The following is a 15551-nucleotide window of genomic DNA, read 5'->3' as shown; positions in this document are numbered from 1 at the left end:
CTTCAATGCATTACAGCTCGAGAATTCAATTGTTATCCCAACCAGTTGATATCAATTTAATTCCTAAGAGTTATGTACTTGTTTCGAGTATCCAATGTAGAAGTTATAACAAGTTAATAATAAGTTATTTACAAAACAGTCTAAATGAATGATATACTGAACGTATGTCCTCTTGATATATGTAACTATTTGTAACGGACTGAATATATATCTTTCGTATTCTGATAACCCTCACGATAAGATCTGTTAGGTTTACATGCATATTCTATTTATTAATACATGTATCCTCGTGTATTAGTACCTGTGTGTGTGCGTTGTTTGAGTTATATCGCATGGTTGGATTTTAAAGCCATTAAAAGAATCATTTTGTGATTTACGGCTACAATTAATAATTGTCCATGTAAATGCCCAAACCCTACAGAACTGGTACCTCGTGAGAGCACACTACATTTATTTATCCCCCCTTTTTGAAGGTCACAAGGTCCTGAGGCGTTGTTGCCTTCAAAACGAAACAGAGTTAAGTGATGTCCCTTGTCTTTAGAACATTAACCTTAAATGTCCACATTACTCCTCGAGAATTCATACCGGAACCAGCATTGGATACAAACATGATGAATAACATCTGGAGTATGTATAAACAAGGTAGGAGACATCATCTCACTCTAGGCATTACACATCAGGAGGTTCACTGTCAATATCTGATACCTCTGTAGGCAGATATTTGGGAAGAAGTAACTTCCTTTCTTTTGACATTCTACCTTTGACTCATTTGTGCTACCTGGAGTACATCTTGATGTAAGAGTACAGTATTCAGAGTACACTGTCAGTCATGATCCAGCCTCCCAGCAGCAGTGTTACAATAACAACGGTTCCTGTTCCCAGCCCCCCTGATGAACCACAACACCTGTGTTGGGCACCTGCTAGGGTGGTTTGGAGGTTTGTTCCATTAAAGCAAACTCAACTACCTGTACCTCTTCATGGCTTACTGTTTCTTGGATTTCTATCCAATTCAATAGTGTGGCACCTGAAGGCATCCATGACCTCAAGTTTGGTCTTATATTGTCTGGTTCTAGACAGTACAGTGTTAAGTCACCAAGCTGTACTATGGCCTCCTCGGGAACTTGCAGGAAAACTATTTGATTAGGTAGCAGCATTGCGGTAGCTGTATCATGCCTGTCACAAGTCATAGTGTCAGTTAAATGTGGTGTGCTGACCAGCCATTTACTTCCCACCTGCTCTTCATGGGGTTCATTAACCTCCCTCTGCTCGTTAGTAGCTTTACACCCTTCATTGGTGAATCGTTTAGACACAGCCAATGGATAGCTTTGGTAGCCATACCCATCTCAAGATTTGGAACTGAATTCAATCTTGGATTGCCTTCTGGGTGAGTTATGAACGATGGGGTTAATGTCACATACTCCGCTACTGAAAAGAGTGGAATCAAGTGGGTTGGGAATTGTGCCATGGTTAGACTGGCTACAGTGGTACTAAACTCCCTTAACAGGTCTTGTGTCAATATTCTGGCCTGTTGCACACAAGCATAAACCCACTGTATAACACCAACAATCATGCCCACTGGTTGGGGGATAAGATTCAACCCTGTTACATAGAAAGTTGCCTGTAGGGTTTTCCCTAGGCTTTCCAGCTTTTGCTGCTGTTGATACAGTCTGTCACTACCCTCTTGCATCTCTGACACCTGCCTTCTTGGGGCAGTCAGGGTGAGTGCCAGTAACAAACAAACCTACCAAAAAGAGCAAATGCACAACAGTGGTGGCAGCAATCAGTCCTCCCAAAAGTCTTTTAGGGTGGCTGATCCCAGTCATCTCCTTCTGAGTGACTGTCGCCTTTCTAAGCTGGCGCAGCGTGTACATGGTGTCTTTCTCGGTATGCCATGTGGCATCTTGGGTACCCACATCCTGGAAATCTGGGGAGATCTGACACAGCGGCTGATGCTGCTCCTCCGTTTCCAGGGCATCTGCTTTTTCGATTTGTGTATGCCTGTGCTCTAGGAACCCTGCAGGGGGTGGTGCAGCGGTGGAGCATGCCTGACCCTTGGCTGAGTGGTCATCTGGAGCACCTGAGTGATCTCGGATTGTAACCCCATTCTCACTGTTCAAGTCCACCCTGCACACTTCCTGATTGAGGAATCCCTCTATTGGCATGTTTACAATCGGCCGCTGGGCGTGGGTTTAGGACACTTGCTCGCTCCCCCCTTCCCTCGCTAGGGGTTCAGGGAGCTGCCCCAACACTGGGATAGCTAGTTCACTGTCTTTGAACTTACTATCAACCACCAGGCCCATGTCAGTGCAGGCGGGGATTCTGACACCCCTCTCTGCGATGTCCTGCACTGGCAGGCGGGTGGCCTGACCATCCAGCTCCAGTCTGGCTGAACCACTGTTGGTCAGACTCAGACTGACAGACTGAGCTGGTGGCTGTAAGAAAACTGGCTCGGCTTTCATTCCCTTCCCTTACTGGGGACTGGGTGTGTTGGAAACCCTGCTGTCGAGGCAGGAACAATCAGGTCAGTCTCACTCACTACCTGGTAGTTGTGAGAAATAATGTTACCTGACTGCAGGTTCCCTGGGTCACAGCAGAGGGAATCGGCATCTGGGATCAGGTGTGTCCACAGCGCAGTAGTCTCAGCATCCAGCTGGACCTCCTGTCTAACCTGTGAATGTTGTACCAGGGGCACCTGGTGGTGGCCCTGTGACAGCTGCTCAAGCAGATCCTCAATGATAGAGGACCTCTCAGGGCTAAGGGCGAGGGCTACATCGCCAACCTGCTCTCCTGCCATCTGGATCCTTTCCACCACTGCGGGGTGGTGGTCCTGTCCCGTCTTGGGTGCCAGGGTGCACAGGGAAAGCTCCTTTTCATCACCAAGTGGGGAGATTTGCTCCTCTTTAGGGATGTAAAAGGGGTATGCTTTACCTGGTGGATCAGGCGGCTGCTCGGAGCACAGCTCCTGTGGCAGGGAGGCTGTTGGGACCTCGGCCGGGACACGACTTCCCTGTATATCCGGGGAACAAGAAAATATTTTTATTTCTTGTCCAGAGGGAACAGAAGGAATCTTCACATAGGCTTCTGTGTTCGGTGGGCACTGTGTGAGCACAGTCTGCCTCTTGGCCCCCCTTTCCTTCTGTACAGAAGGCTTAGGAGCCTTGATCTGTTTCCACACTTTGCCTTTCTGGTGATCCACCAAAGGTTCCTCTCTGAGTCGCATACCCTTTTCTTTCTCTACCTGTTTGAGCTTGCCGTATGACAACAAACACCTTTCAACCTCAGTGTCAATCAGTGTCTCACTGTGTAAGACATCTCCCATGGCAGCCTTGAGATAAAAGCTTCCTGCTTTTCCTCTGTGTTTTACTGCCTGCTCTGTGACTTCAGGGGTGGAGTCAGCACTCGCTTGGGAGTGGCTAACCTCATCCAGGCAGGAACCCTTCCGCTCAATCAGATAGACCGAGGGAGGGAGAGGAGGCGGGTCTCCGCCTCCTCCAGTGGAGAGTATCAGCTCATTCACGCTTCCGGCAGCCTTGGGGAGTGGTTGTCCCTGTCCTAATAAAGCTTGTTCAAGCCTGGTCAGGCGGGCGGCTACTGAATCCTTTTGTTCAGCCTTTTCTAGCTCTTTCCCTCCCCCGGTGTTCTCATGGCACTTAGGTCCTGGGTGCGGTCCTGTGTGCCTGCTTTGGAACGGGGCTTAGCCAGCTCAGGAGCCTGTGCTCCTTCGAGCAGGGGGGAATTAACCCTGCTGGCTCTGATGGCGAACACAGTTGCTTTAGCAGCTTTTTGCTCAGATCGACTTTGGACATCATACTCCCAGGCTTTCTGCACGAATCTCTCAATATCAGTTATTTTCATGGTCTGTGCATCTGTATGCATTAAGATCATCTTTCTGACTGACGGGTGGAGATTCGCGATGAATAAACCCTTGAAATGTGTGTTCTCTTCGCAACCCTCATCATTTCGCCCTGCAAAATAAGTTCGTCTAAGTCTCTCCTAATATTCGCGAGGGGACTGTCACGCCCCACACTCTCCCTCGCAAACGACGTTACATTCCCGGAACCTCTGCTTCCCAATCTCATCCCTGATTGAACCCAGCACATTCTCACATGCATCAGATTCCTCAAATTCTCACTCCCTAACCAATCATCCAATCACACCCCTTTCCTTTCAGTATTTAAACCCCCTTCGCACACCTTCCCACGCTCACTATTGAGAAGCCTTTCTTAGTATTCTCCAGTGCGCGTTTCCAAACCTTTCGACTGATCTCCCGTTACGAATCTTCTGCTTCCGCCTCTTGACCTCGCCTTCTGGATTTTGCTTTGAATTGTTTTGAATATCTCTCGTTACCGGACCCTCTGCCTCCCTTATTGACCCAGCCTTTGGATTTTGTCTTTTGGATTGTCCCTTTGCTAGTCTGTGTCCTGTGGGATTCTGGTCATGCATAAGGATCCTCCTATTCCACGTATAGGTTCTGTGACAGAATAGTGAGCCGTATTAAAATGGATCCAGCGGACCAGAGTCAACTTTCTATTCTCCTTGAACACTCCCGGAACCTGGACCTGCTAACTACGGCAGTCCAGCAACTAGCTGACCACTTTGCACTTCCACCGTCTCCCCCACCTGCAGCTCCTGCCCCTGCACCCCCGCTTCAAACACAAATTAATCTTCTACCCCCTCCCCTCCCGGATAAATTTGATGGCGACTCCTCCAGTTGTCAGGGCTTTCTGATTCAATGTCAGATGGCTTTCCACATCCGCCCAGACTGCTTCCCCACCGATGGAGAAAGAATTGCTTTTATGGTATCTCGCCTCTCTGGACGAGCTCTGGAATGGGCTGGACATCTCCTCTCTCGAAACGCTCCTGAGACTGCCAACTTCCACCTTTTTCAGACAGCTCTACAATCTGCTTTTGGGAAGTTGCACTCTCACCACCTCATTGTTGCACGCCTCACTTCCCTTACTCAAGGATCTCGCTCTTTTCAGGACTACTCTTCCGAATTCCGTTTTCTGGCTGCTCAACTCGCTTGGGATCACAATGCCCTGATTCACTACTTCTGCCTCGGATTATCTGATGAACTCAAGGATCACGTTGTGCACCTGCCCCCTGGACTTCCCGTCACTTGACTCCTATTCCACGTATAGGTTCCGTGACAGGGACTCTGTTTAATGTTAAGGGCGGCGGCTACGGCAGCAGTCGGGTCAACAAGCGCACTGTATTCTTGGATAAGTGCTTGACACAGCTCCTCAAAGTGATTACAGACTTTCTTCATCTGCCTAGCCATCCACTCATGTACAGCTCTGCTGGTAGTTTTCCTGACCAGAAACACTTTCTCCTGTTCTGTGGCGTTTGCCAGGTACTGCAGGGTATACCTGAGGTCCTGAATATAACTCTCGATATTATGTCCTTCGCTAGCTCTCTCAGAGAATGGAGATTTATCCTTCTAGCTTCTCTGCTGACGGAGATATGGAAGAGATCATGGTCAGACCTGTCGCGGCTAGAGAGCGACTCGAATTCAGACCTTTTAGCAACCATCGTTAAACTTAAAGAGTATTACTTTTAAGTACGAAATCACAGTTTTACCACAGAAAACCACAAGATCAAGTATGCAGTCAACCCTGTAGATCGCAAAAGATCACAAAACAATCAAGCACTGCTTAAAGAGCAAGGGGAACTTTTTTCCTTTCGGCTTTCAGCACACTGTATTGTCGTGTATGAAACCCGCAGCATTTTATATTGAATTATTCCGCTTGGATGACTCATTTCAGTCTTACCATAGCCCACCCAGGGACGCCAATAAATGTAGTGTGCTCTCACGAGGTACCAGTTCTGTAGGGTTTGGGCATTTATTGGGACAATTATTAATTGTAGCCGTAAATCACAAAATGATTATTTTAATGGCTTTAGAATCCAACCATGCGATATAACTCAAACAACGCACACACACAGGTACTAATACACGAGGATACATTTATTAATACATAGAATATGCATGTAAACCTAACAGATCTTATCGTGAGGGTTATCAGAATACAAAAGATATATATTCAGTCAATTACGAAGAATTACATATATCAAGAGGACATATGTTCAGTATATCATTCATTTAGACCGTTTCGTAAATGCACTTGGTTATAACTTCTACATTGGATACTCAAAACAAGTACATAACTCTTAGGAATTAAATTGATATCAACTGGTTGGGATAACAATTGAATTCTCGATCTGTAATGCATTGAAGTTGAATACTCATCCAATCTCTGGGGATTCAGATCTCCTGCGGGCTCTCTAGCTCCATGCCAGGCTGTGCTGTGCGGCTTGCGACGGTGTGCTGCTGATGCTCACTGACCAGCTAGTTAGTGTTGGCTTTAACTAGCAAAGTTGTGCTCAGGAGAAAAGATAACTGTGGGTCCCAACAGGTCAGGAAGAAGACCGGTTCGTTCCTGATGAAGCGCTAGTTCTTAATAGTGATTCAGCTGTCCACAGTTCCGACCTGTGCTCTTAATCAAGCACATACACATCTCCTTTTCCCACACCTCACTGCGTAGATCCTCCTTGCTTACACGTAGAAAGCTGTTGCCCTGGGTAGTACTAGATTTAGAAAAGCAAGTTCTTTTTCTTCCTTTTCAGAAATAACAAACTTAAACTTAAGTCTTCAAAGAGCCTGGCTGATTGGTTATCTTGCTTTCATGCATCTCTCACGTCTCTCTTTACCTGACCTTCCCCTGACTCAAAGCACAGTCCCCTCTTGCTTCAAGAAAACCACCATGGTCCCAATCCCCAGGAAAACCCCATTGCACTCACATCTATCGTCATGAAATGGTTCAAGCAGCTGATCAAAGCACACATCACCTCCTTATTGCCTGACACCTTTGACCCACTGCAATTTGCATACATGAAGATGGATAAATGACAGTTTTTCATTTTCATGTAGGACTCCCACACCTATGAGAGAGCCTCATGCTTCATAGTGGTGTCTTAGGAGTAGTCAATGTAGAAGGAAAATGTCTGTCTGCCTTGAGCACCATGCAAGATGGCCTGATGGTCAGTGTGCAGCAACAAATTAAAGAGCAGATTGGGGGTTTCCTGGAGACCACATGTGCACCCCTGTAAGTCTGGTGAGTTCTCTCGTTCACTTGCCCCTGTGATGACAGGATGGATGTGTTGCTGTGAAATCTGTCCTCCATGTCCCCACTTCTTTCAACAGTGTAAGTGTAGGGTTCATGTGGTGGTGATTTAAAATAATGCATTCAGGGATGAGAACTGGATGGAGACAGCTGTTATTTTTTGCACTTTAGCAGTCACATTTCCAACTTTCCAGTTGATCTGTTTTGAAGGCCATCGTCACCAGTGACCCTAAGTGGGAGGAGGAACCCTGACCCTGAAGAGGGTTGGTGCCCCAGATAAAAAGAGCCTGACCAGACCAGTAACAGCACCACCTCTGGTGAATGAGAGCAACAGACTTCTGCCAGGACTTCCTGCCACTGTAAGACTGTGTATTATCATGGTCTTCGCCACAACTTTTATATGCGATGCAAAATATATACAGTGTAGCAGCAAAGCCTGTTAATAAGACAGACTTAAGTGTTGCTGTACTTTCCTAAATGAGGCCCCCATCTCTCTCCCATTTCTGCGGTCCAAGACACAGAGAAGGAATCCATGTAGTTTCTGATATAAAGTGTTTGTCTTTCTTATAAGGAAAAGCTCCTAGGATGGGAATGCACCCACTAGTCAGGATGTGCCAATTAGTCATGATGGATGGCCATTCCTGGCGTGGCTTGTTGTCTAAGTGAGATTAATCCCAACTGGTTTATGGTCCTAGATGTTAGAGGTCATGATTACTCATTCCTAAGGTGACCAACCAATCAGGAACCTGCAGGGCTTGGAAACCCCAAGTGCCCGCCAACCTCTTGACCAATCATCAGCCGTATTGGCTCTGGTTAAAAGGCCATGCACAGGCTCAGAACGTCGCTCTTCCTTCCGCTCTCACGCACCCTCAGAGACAATCACGTGACTGCCAGTGTTGTCTGCATTGGGACTTGACCTTTGTTCTAATCACTGAGCTAGAGGAAGCCTGTACGTAAAGACAGAATTCTGCCCAAGGTCCAGCCAGCAGCAAGACCTTGTGAACTGCTAGCAAAGCCAATGTGGACCCATCTGATCACCGGAGCATACGTCTGGGACTCTTTGTCAACATCTGAATAGTTTATTCTGAAGTAGCGCTACGCCCAATGCAGAGTTTCGACCCCCTAAAGACTGACTCGCTCACACCCGCGGTTACTGCTGTGCCCAGACTGTTTCAATAGTTACGCTCAATGCTAACTAGCACAGTCCCTGGAGAGTAAACCCTGGTCCAACGCAGCTGACAGCTAGATACTCTCTCTTCCCACAACTCTGGCTGCACTAGGACTGGCTGGCCGGGAGCCAAGGAAGGACAGATTGAATGTCGCTCAACAGAGTCTGTTGGCTGATCCTTTGTTGTCCGTGTGGGAGATATAAATCCATATCTGGATAAGTAAACCTAATATCTACATTGCCTCTGTGCCACAGGGATCACTTAGCGGAAGGAAACCTGACTGTTCTCATACAGGAGTGCATAGTTGATTAACAGTAATGCAGAGAGTACAGATGTATACCAGCTGTTTGACCAATTTTGCCTTCAAAGCAGTAGCTTTAGAAATGTAGCGGCAATGCTTGTTAATAAAACAGAATTAAGCGTTGGAATGCTTTCCTAAATGAGGCCCCATCTCACCCTCCATCTCTGTGGTGCAGCCACAGAGAAAGTATTCATGCAGGCTGATTTAAGATGTTTTCTTTTGATAAGGGACAGCTCCCAGACGGGGATGCACTTAGCTAAGCCTGGCTATCATGATCAATGGTCATCCATTGGCGCCTATCTGTGTTGGGAGTGCCGAATGGACATCTGGACTGCATTCCCAAGTGTCAAGAGTAAGTGACTTATATCTCACCTTGATCAACCAATCAGGGACTGGCAGGGTGTGGTAATACCACGTGGGTCTCCAATGCCCGCCAAACTCTCAACCAATCAGCACACATCTGTGTCTTGGTCAAAAAGGAGCGCAAGCTCAGATCGGGGCTCTCCTTGGCCATTTTCGCGCATCCTCAGAGACAATCACGTGACAACTGCTGTTGTCTGCAAAGGGACTTGGACTTTGTTCTAAGCGCGAGGCCGAGGATCCCGTACATACTCAGAATTCTACCAACGTGAATGCTCCGCTTGATCAACGGCAGCCTACAGTTGGACCCTCGTTGACAACCTGAATAGCTTATTCAGAAGCAGCGCTGGACCGGGAACGAACCAGCTTCTTCCCAGGCAAAAGAGTGACTTGTGAGGACTCGTGGTCACACTCTGTGCATAGAGACTTTCTACTAGCCAGCCGGACTGCTGGTAGATCTCCTTGGAGCAATGACTGCCCTGCGCGCCGCAGTCAGATTCCTCCGCCCGTCCTACTCGGAGCTACACCTTGACTGGTTGGCCAGTAGCCAGAGGACGCCAACGCAACGCCCATTGGACAACCGCTGGAACAGAGGCTGCAACAGAGCCTGTCAGCTGGTTTGGTGTTCGTGCCGGGAAATTCCAAATCCATACACAGTGGATTAACACAACACAAGTTGTTATCAATTTAATTCATGAGTAATGTATTTACTTCCGAGTTTAGAGTAACAGTGGGTAATAACACTGATTAGCGATTTGGTAACCGAACGATATATATTGACATATATTCTCTGTTGTGTATCTCTTTGTGTTTGCATCTCTTCGAGATTATATACCTTGTATATTGATAAGCCTCACAGTAAGGTCTGCTGCTCGTATCCAGGCAGACTAGTATATGTTTGATGCACAATTTATATTAATAAATGTATCTCGTGTAGTGAACCCGTGTGTGTGTTGTTAGTTGTTCTGACGATTGATTTTCTAAAAGCCCCAAGGAACAACCTCGTGTTTACTACTACAATAAATAATTGTCTCAGTAAACCCATCAAACCTCTACAGAAACCAGCATTCACAAATACGCACAGCTACAGACATCAGCCTTCCTAACACATGGAACTAACAGTTTAACGTACTAACACACGCTAATGCATACATTTGTATCTGTGTCAATTTTAATGAGAGTTTTCTTCTTCTTCTTTTTCACAGCCTTAGTCCCAGACTGTCCTGGGGTCAGCTGCTTTGGTTGCTCTTCTTCATTTGTCTCTGTCGAGCACATCTTCCTCACTCACTTCACATACCTGCATATCTTTTCTCACACAATCTATTCATCTCTTTCTAGGCCTGCCTCTTCCTCTGTTACCTTCCACCTCAAATTCCATTACCCTCTTTGTTACTTCCTCAACGTCCCTCCTCATGATATGTCCATACCACCGTAACCTCGCCTCTCGCATCTTCTCAACCACATCCACCACCCTACATCGTCTACAGATTTCTTCATTTCTGATCTTATCCTTCATTGAAATCTAAAGAATCCATCTCAACATCCTCATTTCAGTTCTTCTCATCAAGTTCTCTTCCCTCTTTCCAACTGCCAAGCATTCAGCTCCATATAGTAGTACAGGTCTAATCACAGTCTTGTACATTTTGCACTTTAACTTTCTGGGAATTTTCCTGTCACAGATTATTCCAGTTATTTCTCTCCACTTGTTCCATCCAGCTTTCACTCTTTGTTTTACTGCCTCCAGTGTTTCTCCTCCCTTTACCAGTTTTGATCCAAGGTATTTAAAGTCATCAACTTGTTTCAGTTTTCCTCCATTTGTCTCCTCAACATTGGTCATAGTATCTCCTCTTCTCTCCATTACCATTATTTCAGATTTTTCTGCATTCATTTTCAGTCCACCCTTTTCCAGACTCCTCTGCCATTTGAACACTTTCTCCTGTAGTTCTACTTCTGAGTCTGCCATCAGTGCCACATCATCAGCAAAGATGAGTTCCCAAGGCACTTCTGTTCTTCCACTTCTTACCTCCTCTGTCAGTGTATCAATAATGTTTATGAAAAGGAAAGGACTTAGTGCTGATCCTTGGTGTACTCCAACTGTGATTTCAAACTATTTTGTCTCTCCCTGTTGTGTTATCATCTTCGTAGTTGCATCTCTATAGGTTGCTTGAACTAACTTCACCATGCTTTCTGGTACTCCTTTCTTCCTTAAGCACCAATACACCACCTCTCTGGGCACACGGTCATATGCCTTCTCCAAGTCCAGAAAGGCCACATACAGCTTTTTCCCTTTCTCTAGTGTCTTCTCCTGTAACTGTCTCATCACAAAAATGGCATCTGTTGTGCTTTTCCCCGCTGAGAATCCAAATTGTGAGATTCTAATTAAGAATCTTCTAATTAAGATTAATGAGAGTTTTGTGAATGTTTTAATATTTAAATACTGTGAAGATCAATGTATGGCTTATTGTGGAGTATTAAAAATAATTACCATACTTGCATGCTTCAGCCTGTAAAATATGGCTTCAGTTCAATTAATAAGCCTGCTGTGTCTGAGCACACAAAGCCAAGGGCTGATTTAACTAGACTCTCCACACTCCACTCCATTCCAGCTGTGTTGGGTGTAATAAAGGCTCAGCTGATTGTGTCTCATCCTCTGCTCCTTATAAAGCTGCTCTCTGTCTAGTCCTGCTGTCCTGGGAGTGTTCATGCTAAACTGCACCAAGCCTATTTGCTCTCTGTTTTTTTTATTTTTAGAATCCAGTGGACAGGTTACTGTGACTCAGACCTCAGCATTGAAATCAACTGCTCCAGGACAGTCAATCACTGTGACCTCTAAGACCAGTCATGCAGTGTATAACAACAATCACTTAGCCTGGTATCAACAGAAAGCTGGAGAAGCTCCAAAACTTCTGATCTATTTTGCAACTACCCGTCAGACTGGGATCTCAGAGCATTTCAGTGGCAGTGGATCTGGGACTGATCTTACTCTGACCATCACAGAAATCCAGGCTGAAGATGCGGGAGATTATTACTGTCAGAATTTCACCTCCCCAACCATGTGGTCACACAGTGTTACACTGCCATACAAAAACCTCCCCTAGCAGGACTGCACAGTGACTGCAAGGCTGCACCTGGGACCTCCTGCAGGTGCTGAGGGTGCAGACAAAGACACAGGACACAGCCTGTGGTAGTTTTCAGTTCCATACAAATACTGTACATTGAGGTTCAGTAACAACATTTTGTGATAAAAAGACACACATTTACTAATTATCATTAGAAATTAATGTGAGTATGAAATTGTGGCATTTGGTGCTGTTCTCCTGAAATTGATATTGAAAATACTCTAATAATCATCTAGATTAAGGTTGCAGGTTCACAAAGATATTTAAGCCCCCACAATGAGACAAAGGGAAACAGAATCATCATCTGATGCTGAAATACAAACTGATAAAAACTAGACCAGTTACTTTACCGTCCTGATCATGAATATATATATACCTTTAATATTTTACAGCTTAAAGGTTAGAAGTAAAGCCTTTGGCTGAATCTTTTTTTAAAAGTAAAAATCCACTCCCACTCCTGTCTGCAGCTCAGATCTCTTCTTACTCTTACTGTGTGTTAATGAGCAGTGTAATGGAAGGTAATTTACATCTGATATGCGTAGGGGGCTTGTCTTTTAGCTGAGAAAATCATTGACCTTAATTGTTATATTACAAAGCAAGCACAGACTATATAAATTTGTTTGGTAGATGTCTGCCATTTATTGTGCATTTTACAGAGCTGCCAAGGGCAGGAAGTGAGCTATCACTTTGTACCATAACACATTACCCCCACATTAACGTGATGGTGTTGCATGGACTTACACAGCCTGCCAATATAACAACATCATCACTTTTAATCCTCTAACTAAGCTAGTGACAAAGAGGAGACCTTTTCTGATAAGTCTTGGAGACAATTTCATAATTTGAACCTTCTGTGAGTGGTGTGAAAAGCCAGAATCTGCAAATTAATTTAGAGAATTAGAAGGAAACAAGTTTGTCATTGATAGAAGGGGGAAGGTGTGAACCAAGTTTCAGGATGATTTGGTTTTTGGCTGCTCCTCTGGAGCCCCCACGTAGGGCTCCTCCTCCCAGACCCGGTAGGGTGCCAGGCGGTTTCGGTGCAGGACCATCACTCTCCCCTGTGTTCGCAACCGGACCCGGTAGCAGACCCCGCCCACCACCCCGAGGACCTCAGCGGGCCCCTCCCACGACGGCGCCAGCTTAGTGCTGAGGCCTTGCGGCGGCGCAGGCTGTACACCCAAACAAAGACCCCAGGCTGGAAGGCAGGCGCCCTGCAGCGCAGGTCGTAGTGCCGCTTCTGCTGGACTCCCACCTGAGTCAGGTGGGTCAGGGCAAAGCTGTGCACTCACCGCATCCGCTGCCGCAGGTCCAACTCGTAGTCTGGTCCAGCCGGCGGTTCTGACTCATCTCCAGGCGGCAGGCCGAAGACCAGGTCCACCAGGGTTCGCATTTCCCAGCCCAGCATAAGAGCGGTTGGGGTGCACCTGGTAGACTCCTGGACCGTAGACTCCAGAGTGCAAGGGGGAGGTGGCAGTCCCAATTGGTCCCAGGACACCAGGGTGGCCAGCTGGGTGGCGAGCGTCTGATTAAACTGCTCCACCAGCCCGTCGCTCTGGGGATGCAGCGGAGTGGTCCGCGTTTTAGAGATCCCAAGGCGCTGGCACACTCTGGTGAAGACCTGGGACTCGAAGTTTCGCCCCTGGTCACTGTGTAACTCCTCCGGCACCCCTAGCATGGCAAACATCCCCTCCAGTAGTGCATCGGCCACCGTGGGGACACTCTGGTCTGGGAGGGATTTTCTTTGTAGATTAATGGTACAATCTTTAATATTTTTCATTAACGGGATGCTCACTGCTTTTTAGTTTTTTTTTTCCTTTATGGAGGAATTTTGTGCAGATTATTAGTTGAAATGACTTATTCTTCTGATTTTTTTTCTGGAAGGATTTGGGATGACTGACTGTACTATGATTCTGTTTTAGGTGGTGATGAAGAAGGTTTATTGTATTCATTAACTCCATTTCTAGCAAATGGAAAGTTGAAATCTCAAATAAATATTGATGTAATTGAACACAAGTGTTGAGAACTTTATTACTGCAAGTATTGTGTGTTTCCTACTCTCCCAGGTGTAATTCCTCTTTCTCTCCATAATTACTGTATATCTTTGTGTTTTTCGAGAAAACAAAAGCTTGTAGAATGTGCTCCCACTGGCGGGGGTGACGAATTTCATTCCTCTCTTCCTCTCGCTGTCTTGGCCTGCCCCGGATTCAAAAGAGTCCCACTTAGACCCTCAGTAGAAATGTCCTTTAGTCTTTTCTACACAAATACTTCTGAACTAAGGCATGCAACTAGGGCCCATAGTTAAACGATCAGATTTTAAAAACCAAGAAGCTGTAAAATATGTCAGATTTCAAGTGTTATCCCCAACATCTTCAATCGACTGTGTTAAAATGCGTGAGGAATGACGTGTCCTGATGTATATCGTGTTCTGGAGCCCAAACACAGTGGGTTTCAATATCATTGTATCCACCACAGTTATTTAACACTGGTAAAGCGTGGTCTGACAGACTCAACAAAAGAGAAGGCGCACCAGACTTTCAATTACCAAAACCAGAATCAGGTAAGGTAAGTGACCAGGGGGACCTTAAGTCCCTTGAATCTTGACCACCCACTGTCCCCCCTCACGATACCAGGGGGACAGTGGGTGGTCAAGATTATGATGTCAGTCCATTTCATAATGTTGTTGAACTCTCTTCAGCCCAAACACAGAGGAGCCCAGACCCAGAATGTTACACATACTGACAGAGAGTGATCTCATTATGTGTGTTTGGATTTTAACAACTATTATTATTATTTGTTAGAACCAAAACAAATCTATGTTAGACATTTTCATCTTCAGCCAAAAAATACAAACCTGTGTATGTAGTGTGGTGCAGGTTCTTGTCCCATCCTGCTCTTGGTCCAGGTTGGAGGTTGCACCGATTCTGAGTCTTGTTAGCTGGTATGGATGGGTTTGGGGGTGTTGATACCAGAGTGGTCCAGGAGGGGGGTGCAGGTGTCTCAGAGGCATTCTTGTTTTTCTATGAGTTCAGGTTGATTCTGTTGGTTCTGAGTGTCTTGATTACATCCATTTGTGTGTATAGATGAAAAAGCTATTGAAGAGCACCCCCCCCCCACCCCCCACCCATCTTGGTGGAAGTTGCCATGTTCAAAAAAGAGAATTAAAGTTTCACACAACAAAGCATGACTGTGAAAGGTCAGGAGGCCTGCCTAGGGAGCACAACACTTGATTACAGTCAAAAAATCATAAAAAATAAAGAAATGTTCCACAACTCAAAGCAAGGATGTATGAGGTTAGGGGAACTGTCTGGTGTGTAAAACACCTGGTTGCAGCACTGTGGCTGTTGTGCTTGAAGAGCTATTGACTCATGAATAGCACCCCCCTATCCCGATGTACCGCCTGTCTAATGGTGCCATTTTGAAAAAATCATAAAAAAATAAAGAAAGGGGCCACAGCCACAGAAAGGTTGTATAAGGTTAG

This window comes from Lepisosteus platostomus, chromosome 16, assembly GCF_059453375.1.
Source record: "Lepisosteus platostomus isolate fLepPlt1 chromosome 16, fLepPlt1.hap1, whole genome shotgun sequence".
Lineage (NCBI taxonomy): Eukaryota > Metazoa > Chordata > Actinopteri > Semionotiformes > Lepisosteidae > Lepisosteus > Lepisosteus platostomus.
This window is presented reverse-complemented; position numbering follows the sequence as displayed.